Consider the following 12,862-nt stretch of genomic DNA (forward strand, 5'->3'; position numbering starts at 1 on the left):
ATTCTTAAGTAGGAGTCCTATTAGGAGTCTTAATTGAGTAGGAGTCTTTAGTAGAAGTCCTATTAGGAGTTAGGGTTTAGAAACCCTATAAATAGCCATGTATTTATCATCTTTTGTTAAGTAATAGATGAATCTTTTCTATAGCCTTTAAGTAACAACTTGGAGGGAAGAACTATAATATCCCCCATTTTTAAAAATTTAATAAATGCTTGTTTGTAAATATGAGGATTATTTAATAATTCTTTTATATTAAATGAAATTATATTAAAAAGTTATGGCTAGGGACCTAAGAGTAAATATTGTTGAATCTCGTATTTTGATGATGAAACCAATTGATAATTATGTTTATGTTTAACTGCATTTTGAGTGATGCAGGTCTACTCGATTAGGATTAGACAATTAAGGCACGAGGAATTGACGTTGCGCCGGAGGAGATCACGTTAAGATATTGGATGGCAGAAGGCTTCGGACGTCGGGCATCGGGCCAAGAGCGGAATTGCGCCAAGGATATCGGCGTTGCGGAGGTCAACCGCTGATTGGGCAATAAGCCACAAGAGAGGACGATGCGCCAAAGAATCGGACGAAGCTCCAACCAATGACATGTCGGGCAAACGAATGTCAATTCGCTTTATAATAATTGTTGTCTAGATCGGAGTAGAGTTTTTGTTGGTGTGTGTAGGATTAACTACGATAACGACGAAGACATAAAGCAAAACAAAGTATCGGAGAAAAGCACGAAGGATTCATTGCGAGTTCGAGAGTTCGATGGAAGTCCGAAGGTTCGTCGGGAATGCTGCCGGAACTAGCCGAGAATGAGTAGGGAGCTTGCCGAAGGGTTTTTCGGAAGCTCGCCGGAAGGTTCGTTGGAAGTTTACGGAGCTCACCGAGAAAGATCGGAGCTTACCGAAGAAGCTCATTGGAACTCGCCAAGATCAAATCGTGAAGTCTAGGAGCTTGCCGGGAGTCCGCAGAATGGTTTCCGAGAGTTTATCGGAAGACCGCCGGAAGTTCACCGGAAGCTCACCGGAAGAGTCTTGACTTGTGGACTTTGTAATAGCTTAAGAAATGTCTTTAAATTCGTAGTTAGCACATTGATTAAGTTAGAAATGGGAGGTGATCCCATTAGCTTAATCTTGGGGCAATTGGGCCCCTTAAGAACTCAAATTGGGCCGAATGGATCAACCCATTCGGACCCAAGTTGCTGTGGGAGGTGCAACCGCCCAGGCAGGGAGATAGCACCGCCCAAGCTATGTCTCCTAGCGAGATTGGGCGGTGCAACCGCCCCAGCCAAGAGGTGGCACCACCTTGGGCTCAGTCTCCGAGCGAGACTGGGCGGTGCAACCTCTTCTGTCAAGAAGTAGCACCGCCAGAGCTCAAGTTTCGAGCTCTGCCAGGTGGTGCAACCACCTGAGCTCGGTCTTCGAGCTCTGGTAGAGAGGTGCAACCGCCCTTGACAGAGGTGGCACCGCTCAGAGGCTCAGTCTTCGAGCTCTGCTAGGCGGTGCAACCGCCCCAATCAGGAGGTTCAACCGCCTGATCCCGAAATTCCGTGAATTGACATATTTGAGCTCCAAATTTGAACTGGGTTGGGGCCTATAAATACCCCACCCATTCAGCACTGAAAGCACAGAACACACACTCGAAATCTTGCTGTCTTTTTGTGGTTCTTAGAGCTTAAAACTGCTAGTTCTCCTCTTTCTGTTCTTCAAAGTTTGAGTTGTAAAGAGAGGAGAGAAAACTTCTGTAAGGGTTGTCTCCTAAGCCCGTCAAAAGGAGTGAATCTGTAAGAGGGTGGTTGGCCTTCGCCTATTGAAGGAAGGCCTCTAGTTGACGTCGGTGACCTCGTCGGTGGAGGAAGCCAAAAGTGGAGTAGGTCAAGATTAACCGAACCACTCTAAATCTCGGTTTGCATTTCCTTTGAGCATTTTACCTTCACTGCAAACTTCTCAATAGCTTACTGCCCTCTGTGATTTTATGAACGAGTTTCAAGGTTCAGACGTAAATCTGCGTTTAGACGTAAATCTGCGTTTAGACGTAAATCTGCTTTTTCGTATGATCATCATATTGCAGATTACGTTTACGTTTTGAGCTTTACCATAATTGCACACTGCCTTTATACTCCTGCTTAAATTGTGTCTTATCTAATCAAGTGATTTACGAATCAGCATTTAGACGTAAATCAGTTTCTTCGTATGAACGTCGGATTTCAGTTTGCGTCGATATTCTGGTTTTCATCATAGCTGCAAACTGCCTGCATAGTTTGACTTTAACCTTGCTTAGTATCAACTTTCATACAGAAGTTGTTTTTATCGTTCGAACGCAGCTTTCGATTTTAATCGCAGAAAGTTTTCCGCTGCACTAATTCACCCCCCCCCCCCCTCTTAGTGCTCTCGATCCTAACAATTGGTATCAGAGCCCGGTATTTCTCATTTCAGATTTACACCCGAGAGAAATGACTCTTCATGGCTTTCAAGAGGGCTTTTCGGTTTTTCGTCCACCGTTGTTTAACGGATTGGACTACACCTATTGGAAGACCCGAATGACGATCTTTCTTATTTCTATGGATGTTGAACTTTGGAATCTTGTAGAAAACGGTTTTTTGAAGTCTTCTCTTCCAATGATCGAATGGTCGGATTTAGAGAAGAAGCATTTTTCTTTAAACGCAAAGGCTATGAATGCCTTATTTTGCGCTTTGGACAAAAATGAGTTCAATCGGATTTCTACGTGCGAAACGGCTTTTGACATTTGGTGAATACTTGAAATCACGCACGAGGGAACTAGTAGAGTCAAAGACTCGAAAGTTAACTTTTTATTGCATGATTTTGAGCTTTTTCAAATGCAACCAAGCGAGACTATAGGCGACATGTACACCCGTTTCACGGATGTCGTCAATAGTTTAAGAGCTCTTGGAAAATGTTTTTCGGATTTTGAACTCGTAAACAAGATTTTGTGCTCACTTTCTAAACCTTGGGATTCAAAAGTAACTGCTATTCAAGAATGAAAAACTTGAACCAATTTCCACTTGAAGAACTAATTGGTTCCTTGATCACATATGAAATGACATGCAATGCACGTGAAGTGTTAGGATCGGAGCGGCACTAAGAGGGGGGGGTGAATTAGTGCAGCGGATTAAAACTTCGATTTTAATCAAAATCTTTCGTACGTTAAGAACGAAACTTGAGAAATTTAATTTGAAGGCGTATTCTTAAAGTTACACAGCAAAAGTAATACAAACTAAAGCAGTAAGAAGATTTGCAGTAATGTAAATGACAACAATAAAAAGCAAACCAGAGATTACGCCGATTTTTAGAGTGGTTCGGTCAAATGACCTACTCCACTTGCGAGGCCCCTCTTCGATGAGGCTCCCACCTTCCACTAGCAAGTCTCTTGAAATGGAAGGGTAAACACCCCTCTTACAACCTTTTACAAGCAGCTCAACCTCTTACAAATTTTCAATAAGAAAGAAGGAGGAGAACTCTCTAGCAAATTGAAAACAAGACTTGCTAAGACTTTCTAAGACTTTTCTCTCAATCAAAATGCTTCTCAAAAGTTGTAACCTCAGTTGAGATTTGAGGGGTATTTATAGGCCTCAAGAGGATTCAAATTTTGGGCTCCAAAATTTGAATTTTCTTAGGGTTTCCGGTGCTGGAGGTGCCACCGCCCAGCCAGGCGGTGCCACCGCCCAGGGCTCGGGTGCTGGGCGGTGCCACCGCCCAGCCAGGAGGTGTCACCGCCCAGCACTCGGGTGCTGGGCGGTTCCACCGCCCAACTAGGCGGTGCCACCGCCTACAGTGATTTCAGCCCAACTACAGTGTTTTCAGCCACTAGTTGGGCTTCAATCTTGGCTCTCTAGTTCGCTGGTTTAGCTTAATTTTTAGCCTAAACCAACTCTGACTTTGGGCCCAGTTGGCCCCTAACCAGGATATAGGATTATCTCTTAATCCTAATCCTAATTACAAGTGGACTACATAACCAAAACACATCCTAAGCAAATTTTCAACCGCGAACGTCGAGTCTTGTTCCGGCGAGCTTTCCGACGAACTTCTTCCGACGGACACCCTGCAAGCTCCCAATCTTTGTGATGACTTTTAACGAGTAGCCGAGCCTTCTCGGTGATCTCCGCGAGCCTCCGACGATTTCTTCGGCGAACTTCCGACACGTTCCCGATTTCTTCTCGGATGGTTCCGGCAGCATCTCCGATGATTTCTTCGGTCTCTTAAACGTCCATCGAGCTCGACTCCGGTATCCTTGCTTTATGTTTTCTGGTTATCGTAGTTAATCCTGCACACTTAACTCAATAATATGGATTAGATCAATTAACCCACCAATTGATTATATCATCAAAATCCGAGATTCAACAATCTCCCCCTTTTTGATGATGACAATCAATTGATGACGGAGTTAAACATAACTCCCCCTATCTATATGCCATATTATGAGAAGATAAAAAACACTTGAATTCCATCCCATTGGATTCAAGCATAACCCGATAAGTTCTAATCGTAGAACTTTATCGTTATCCTCATTAAACAATAGTAAGTACGAAACTTCGATGAAAATCATAAGTTAAATGATACGGGACAAATTTTGCTACGACAAGAGATAAAGATTTTCAACTTGAATTGCATGATTATACATTTTAGACATGCATTCAATATGATCAATCAATCTTACGATATTTTCAAGGATTTTGCAAGGCATATAAGATAATCATCGATCGATCACTTTTCTCAAGGATTTTGCAATTCATATTTTGTCATGCTATTAAGAATGATATAAGTCATCACTTTTCTCCCCCTTTGTCATCAACAAAAAGGAAAATGAGACTTGAAGCACATATTTTGTCATACAACGATTTTATCATTGAAAATTAAGTATGCAAAAATATTTATGCAGAGTTCATTTTAGAGGAAAATTCAGCATGCATTCATATTATCTAATCTCTTCTTTCTATGAATAATAGAAATTGTAGATGTATAAGAGAGAGATTGGGATCAAAAAATTCAAGTAGTAATTTCACGAAGTCAAGATCATAATTCGAATACAAACTCATTCAAATCGTCAAATTCATGAAAATCTCAACATTACTTTTTAATCATCACATAAGGCATTTAAAGAATTTTTGAAACATAGGAGAATGATGAATTTAAGCATACAATGTTTCAATCAAATTCAAGTCATGAATGCCAATACTTTCATATTTGTAAGTATCAATTCATGAATGCCAAGTGATATTATTTGTGATTCCAATTTTGCAAGATCAAGATTATGATTTAGATAAAACTTATTTAAATCAAATCGCTAACTTGAAATTCATAATCAAGTCATCAAAGTCGATTTCGAGATTTCACAACATGTCATATGGAATTTGAAGGAGAATGAGAGATAGAAAGAAGATGAAAAACTTTACGGAAAATCCAATCAAACAAGTTTATTGTTTAGGGACAATTTAACATACCTAATTCCCTTCTAATGAATTCAAATTGGTCTTCATTCAAAGCTTTTGTAAATATATCTGCTAATTGATGCTTTGTGTCAATGAATTCTAGAACAACATCATTGTTAAAAACATGATTGCGTATGAAATGATGCCTAACGTCGATGTGCTTAGTTCTAGAGTGCTGAATTGGATTTTTAGTAAGGCATATGGCACTAGTATTATCGCATTTTATGGGAATATTTTCAAGGTGAATTCCATAGTCTTCTAATGTATTTTTCATCCAAATTACTTGTGCACAACATGCACTTGCAGCAATGTATTCGGCTTCCGCCGTAGATAGTGCAACTGAATTTTGTTTCTTGGAAGTCCAAGAAACAAGTGCATGTCCTAAAAATTGGCATGTTCCGGATGTACTTTTTCTATCTATCCTGCATCCGCCAAAATCGGCATCTGCATAAGCTATTAGATCAAATTTTTCAGATTTTGGATACCACAATCCTAAATTTAGAGTTCCTTTAAGATACCTAAATATTCTTTTAACACTCTTAAGATGAGATAATTTAGGATTAGATTGAAACCTAGCGCAAAGTCCTACACTAAACATAATATCTGGTCTAGTCGCAGTGAGGTAGAGTAGACTACCTATCATTCCCCTATATGTTTTTTGATCGAAACTTTCACCATTTTCATCCATATCTAACTTAGTCGTAGTACTCATAGGGGTGTTTATTGCTTTTGAATTATCCATGTTAAATCGTTTTAACAATTCTAATGTATATTTTGATTGGTTAAGAAATATACCATCACTAAGTTGTTTGATTTGTAATCCCAAAAAGAAAGTTAATTCACCCATTAAACTCATTTCAAATTCAAGACTCATACATTTGGCAAATGATTCACATAGTGATTCATTCGAAGAGCCAAACACAATATCGTCAACATAAATTTGCACAATAAGAAAATTATTTTCAAAATGTTTAATAAACAATGTAGTATCAACCTTGCCTTTGGTAAAATTATTTAAAATAAGAAAGGAACTAAGCCTTTCATACCAAGCTCTAGGAGCTTGTTTTAAGCCATAGAGAGCTTTAGTCAATTTGAATACATGATTAGGAAGAAGAGAATTTTCAAATCCGGGAGGTTGTTCGACAAATACTTCTTCAGAAATAAAACCATTCAAGAAAGCACTTTTAACATCCATTTGAAATAGTTTAAAATTATTACTACTAGCATAGGCAAGGAGCATCCTTATGGCTTCTAATCGAGCCACGGGAGCGAAGGTTTCATCGTAATCGATACCTTCTTCTTGGTTGAAACCTTTGGCCACTAATCTAGCCTTGTTTCTAACCACGATACCATTTTCGTCTTGCTTGTTTCTAAAGACCCACTTAGTACCTATGACTAAGTGGTCACTTGGTCTAGGAACAAGCTTCCATACCTCATTCCTCTCAAATTGGTTCAATTCTTCTTGCATTGCAATGATCCAAAAATCATCTTTTAAGGCTTCGTCAATGCATTTAGGTTCAATTTGAGAAAGGAAAGCGGCGTTAGCACAGAAATTTTTGAAAGAAGAACGAGTTTGAACCCCTTTTGATGTATCTCCTATAATTTGCTCTTTTGGATGAGCATCTACATACTTCCATTCTTTTGGTAAAGAAATTTCGGAAGAAGATGCATTCAAATGGCTATTTTGAGGAGAGGGTTCATTTAAATTCAAATTATCAAAACCAAGATCATCATCAAAATCATTTTTCTTTAAATCGGAAATTTCATTAAAAACTACATGAATAGACTCTTCAATTACTAAAGTTCTTTTATTAAAAACCCGAAAAGCTTTAGAAACGGAAGAGTAACCAAGAAAGATGCCTTCATCGGATTTAGCATCAAATTTTCCTAAAGCATCCCTTTCATTTAAAATAAAGCATTTACAACCAAAAACTTTAAAATAGGAGATGTTTGGTTTTTTGTTATTCCATAATTCATAGGGAGTTTTGGATAAGGATGGTCTTATTAGGACTCTATTCATGATGTAGCAAGCCGTATTTACGGCTTCGGCCCAAAAGTACTTAGGTAAACTATGTTCATTCAACATAGTTCTTGCCATTTCTTGTAGGTTTCTATTTTTCCTTTCAACTACTCCATTTTGTTGAGGATTTCTTGGAGTTGAGAAGTTGTGATTGTACCCATTACTTTCGCAAAAATTTTGAAAGTCACGGTTTTGGAATTCACCACCGTGATCACTCCGAATTGATGAAATCATGAAGCCTTTTTCATTTTGAGTGAGTTTACAAAATTTAGAGAAACACTTGAAGCAATCACTTTTGTGAGCTAAGAAATAGGTCCAAGTGTATCTAGAGTAGTCATCCATAATCACAAAGGCATATTTGCTTCCACCTAGACTTGTTGTATCAATTGGTCCAAATAAGTCCAAATGGATCAATTGTAATGGTCTACTAGTGCTAATTTGATTTTTTGGTTTGAAGCTTGTTTTTATTTGTTTGCCTAGTTGACATGCATCGCATACTTTGTCCTTAATAAACTTTATATTTGGAATTCCTCGTACTAATTCTTGAGATGAGATCTTAGATATTGTTTTCATGCTTGCATGGCCTAATCTCCTATGCCAAAGCCAAGCATCATCATTTACGGCGGAGAAGCACATTTCATTACTTAGTTCATCAAGATTGATGGTATAGACATTATTTTGTTTTAAAGCAATCATAGTCATGTTATGATTTGGTTTTTCAATAATGCACATATTTGATTCAAATCTAACGATGTAACCTTTATCGCATAGTTGACTAATACTCAAGAGATTATGTTTCAATCCATCAACTAGTAAGACATCATCAATGGAAAAATTAAATTTGTTACCAATAGTTCCCTTGCCAATGATTTTGCCCTTGTTGTTGTCTCCGAAGGTAACGTACCCTTCTTCTTTGCTAGTGAGCATAGAGAAATGAGATGGATCTCCAGTCATATGTCTTGAGCATCCACTATCGAGATACCATCTCTTGCTCCTAGCTTGTGGGTTTGTCTACAAAAGAGGACGATTTTTAGGTACCCATTTGATTTTGGGTGCCTCAAAAATTGACCCACTAACTTTGTTATTTATGATTGAATTCTTTATAGTTCCTTTAGGAACCCATATTAATTTTTGTGAACTAATTTTCCTAAATGGGCATTTGTAGGCAATATGTCCGGATTTGCAACAAAAGTTGCATTTCACATAAGAGGAAACATGTAATGTAGGTCCTTTTACGAAAGTGGTGGGATTTTGATGTAATCCTTTTACAAATCCAATTCCATTTCTATTTGCGATGTGACCCTTGTTTGCAAGGATCATATCTAATCCTTTGCTACCAACCTTAAACTTGTTTAAGGTTTCCTTAAGAAGCATATTTTCATTTTTTATTGCTTCTAAGTGCTCACACTTAGAGCATGGAGGAGTTTGAAGACTATCAAACTTATCTTGTAGCAAAGCATGCTCTTTCTTTAAGATACTTAACTTCTTGCTAACAGTTCTACATTCATCAAATAATTCATGAAAAGCGATAGACAGTTCTTCAAAAGATAAATCTTCATTAAATAAATCACATACCTCTTCTCCTAACGCCATTAGCGCGTAATGAGCAACTTGCTCGGTGTTAGACTCCTCTTCTTCGGATGCACTTGAATCATCCCACGTTGCCTTGAACGCCTTCTTCTTTGATGTCCTCTTTTTGGCTTGAGGACAATCGTTCTTGTAGTGTCCCGGTTTTTTGCATTCATAGCAAATCACTTGGTCTTTCTTTTGTTCAAATTTATTTTTTGTATTATTTTTAAATCTGTTCTTTCTTAAATATTTTTTAAACTTTTGAGTCAAAAGTGCAATGTCATTGTCACTGTCCTCATCACTTGATGTTCCTTTCAAGTGGTCTTCTTGTGATTTGAGTGCCATATCCTTCCTGTTCTTTGGAAGGGGGTTCTCGAGCTCGTCATGAGCTTGACATGTCATTTCGTAGGTCATTAGAGACCCAATGAGTTCTTCAAGAGGGAATGCTTTAAGGTCTTTGGCCTCTTGAATGGCCGTAACTTTTGGATCCCAACTTTTAGGGAGGGATCTTAAGATTTTAGTTACTAGTTCAAAGTTAGTAAAATCTTTACCAAGAGCTTTGAGTCCATTGATGACATCCGTAAACCGGGTGTACATGTCTCCGATGGACTCACTTGGTTTCATTCGGAAAAGTTCGTAAGAGTGCACAAGGATGTTGATTTTGGACTCTTTCACTCGGCTAGTGCCTTCATGAGTGACCTCAAGAGTTCTCCAAATATCAAAAGCCGAATCACACATTGAAACACGATTAAATTCGTTTTTGTCTAATGCACAAAACAAGGCATTCATAGCCTTTGCATTTAAAGCAAAAACCTTCTTCTCCGATTCATTCCATTCACTCATCGGAAGAGAAGATTTTTGAAATCCATTCTCAACAATAGACCAAAGCTCAAAGTCCATAGAAATGAGGAAGATTCTCATGCGAGTCTTCCAATATGTGTAATCCGACCCATTAAACAAAGGTGGTCGTGCAATAGAATGGCCCTCTTGCATGCCGGAGTAAGCCATCTCTCTTGGGTATTAAACCAAATATGAGAGATAACCTTGCTCTGATACCACTTGTTAGGATCGGAGCGGCACTAAGAGGGGGGGGTGAATTAGTGCAGCGGATTAAAACTTCGATTTTAATCAAAATCTTTCGTACGTTAAGAACGAAACTTGAGAAATTTAATTTGAAGGCGTATTCTTAAAGTTACACAGCAAAAGTAATACAAACTAAAGCAGTAAGAAGATTTGCAGTAATGTAAATGACAACAATAAAAAGCAAACCAGAGATTACGCCGATTTTTAGAGTGGTTCGGTCAAATGACCTACTCCACTTGCGAGGCCCCTCTTCGATGAGGCTCCCACCTTCCACTAGCAAGTCTCTTGAAATGGAAGGGTAAACACCCCTCTTACAACCTTTTACAAGCAGCTCAACCTCTTACAAATTTTCAATAAGAAAGAAGGAGGAGAACTCTCTAGCAAATTGAAAACAAGACTTGCTAAGACTTTCTAAGACTTTTCTCTCAATCAAAATGCTTCTCAAAAGTTGTAACCTCAGTTGAGATTTGAGGGGTATTTATAGGCCTCAAGAGGATTCAAATTTTGGGCTCCAAAATTTGAATTTTCTTAGGGTTTCCGGTGCTGGAGGTGCCACCGCCCAGCCAGGCGGTGCCACCGCCCAGGGCTCGGGTGCTGGGCGGTGCCACCGCCCAGCCAGGAGGTGTCACCGCCCAGCACTCGGGTGCTGGGCGGTTCCACCGCCCAACTAGGCGGTGCCACCGCCTACAGTGATTTCAGCCCAACTACAGTGTTTTCAGCCACTAGTTGGGCTTCAATCTTGGCTCTCTAGTTCGCTGGTTTAGCTTAATTTTTAGCCTAAACCAACTCTGACTTTGGGCCCAGTTGGCCCCTAACCAGGATATAGGATTATCTCTTAATCCTAATCCTAATTACAAGTGGACTACATAACCAAAACACATCCTAAGCAAATTTTCAACCGCGAACGTCGAGTCTTGTTCCGGCGAGCTTTCCGACGAACTTCTTCCGACGGACACCCTGCAAGCTCCCAATCTTTGTGATGACTTTTAACGAGTAGCCGAGCCTTCTCGGTGATCTCCGCGAGCCTCCGACGATTTCTTCGGCGAACTTCCGACACGTTCCCGATTTCTTCTCGGATGGTTCCGGCAGCATCTCCGATGATTTCTTCGGTCTCTTAAACGTCCATCGAGCTCGACTCCGGTATCCTTGCTTTATGTTTTCTGGTTATCGTAGTTAATCCTGCACACTTAACTCAATAATATGGATTAGATCAATTAACCCACCAATTGATTATATCATCAAAATCCGAGATTCAACATGAAGAACTTGAGAACCAACTTCCAAAAAACAAGAAGGATTTGGGACATAGAACATTTGAAGACCACTCGAGCATAAGCTCAAGTGATGGTGAACTTAAACTACAAATGAAACAAAAATTAAAAAGTAAAAAGAACGGAACTACTTGCTTTGAACGCAAGAAGAAGAACAAAAATTGGGATGAATCGAGCTCCTCTAAAGACGAGGAGAAAATCAACAAAGGCGAGGTGGCAAACTACGCCTTTACGCCTTTCGACGCTGAGGTAATCAAAATGCCTTTAATTTACTTCGAAATTACATGATGCTTTTCATGATGCATTTTTCTTTTTCTTTAAATTTTCTTGAAAATTACATTTTTAATAATTTAATAATGAAAATGCAAAAATATGATCATGCTTGTAATTTTGAAAATGATAATGAAAATTGCATGTCTTATGTTAATGCAAGATAGAAATCTAATGATTGTACACCTAGTGAGATTAATCTTATTTATGTGCTTGAGAAGCAAGAATGTATATTTTGATGATTTTCATATTGCTTTTCAATGACGATACATGGCTTTTGTATGGAAGGCTTGATATTTTTCATTGTCTTTGTTTGTTAAATATGATGAATGGTTTTGACATAAGAATAAAGATTTGAGCATGCTATTATAAAGTCAATCATATAAATTAAAACTAAAGAAGTTTTAGGCATTTATAAGAATCATTCAAAATTATGTTCAATGAAACCTTGCTTAATGTTGCAATGAAAATATTAAAGTTTTGATACTATGATTTGACAATTTTATACATGAGATTTTAAAGTTATACATGATGATTTTTGTGATTGATGGTTTTATGATGAAATTCATTTTACGATCATAAACGTTGATGCATGTTTTCATTTGACATAAATGAAAAGGCATGCTAACATGAAATCGATCACTTAAGATGAAACACTTAAAAAAGGAGAGAAATATATGAATTGATGCTATAAACACTATGCTATGATTATCCCATGCTTGCATCATCAAGAGATATATAAATTGATATGATTGCCATATTTGCAATGCTTATATGAATCAATGCTATGATTGCCAAATTTGCATTATGCCATGTTTGCATCATGCGTTAAGATATCAAGAACTTGTATCGTAATTTTACGCATTGATATCTTACCATGTGATGAAATGCTACAATTGATGAACACTTGAAATGTAATCCTCTATCTTATTGATTTTTTAATAAATCTATGCTTGTCATATATGAATTTATTAAATGTAATTTTAAGGATGATTTCAAATTTGACAAATGCTTGATTCGTATTTACGACATAAGATACACTTTAAATATGAATCATGCTTCAATCAGATTAAATGCTTCAATCATTTTCTATCTCTAGAGTTCTCGATTTTGATGAAATACAAGTGATAAATTCATTTATGATATCTTGTAAATCACTTGAATTATGAATGAGTTTTTTATGATGTGTTAAAAGAATCACTT

The sequence above is a fragment of the Musa acuminata genome, chromosome BXJ3-4, assembly GCF_036884655.1.
Source record: "Musa acuminata AAA Group cultivar baxijiao chromosome BXJ3-4, Cavendish_Baxijiao_AAA, whole genome shotgun sequence".
Classification (NCBI taxonomy): domain Eukaryota; kingdom Viridiplantae; phylum Streptophyta; class Magnoliopsida; order Zingiberales; family Musaceae; genus Musa; species Musa acuminata.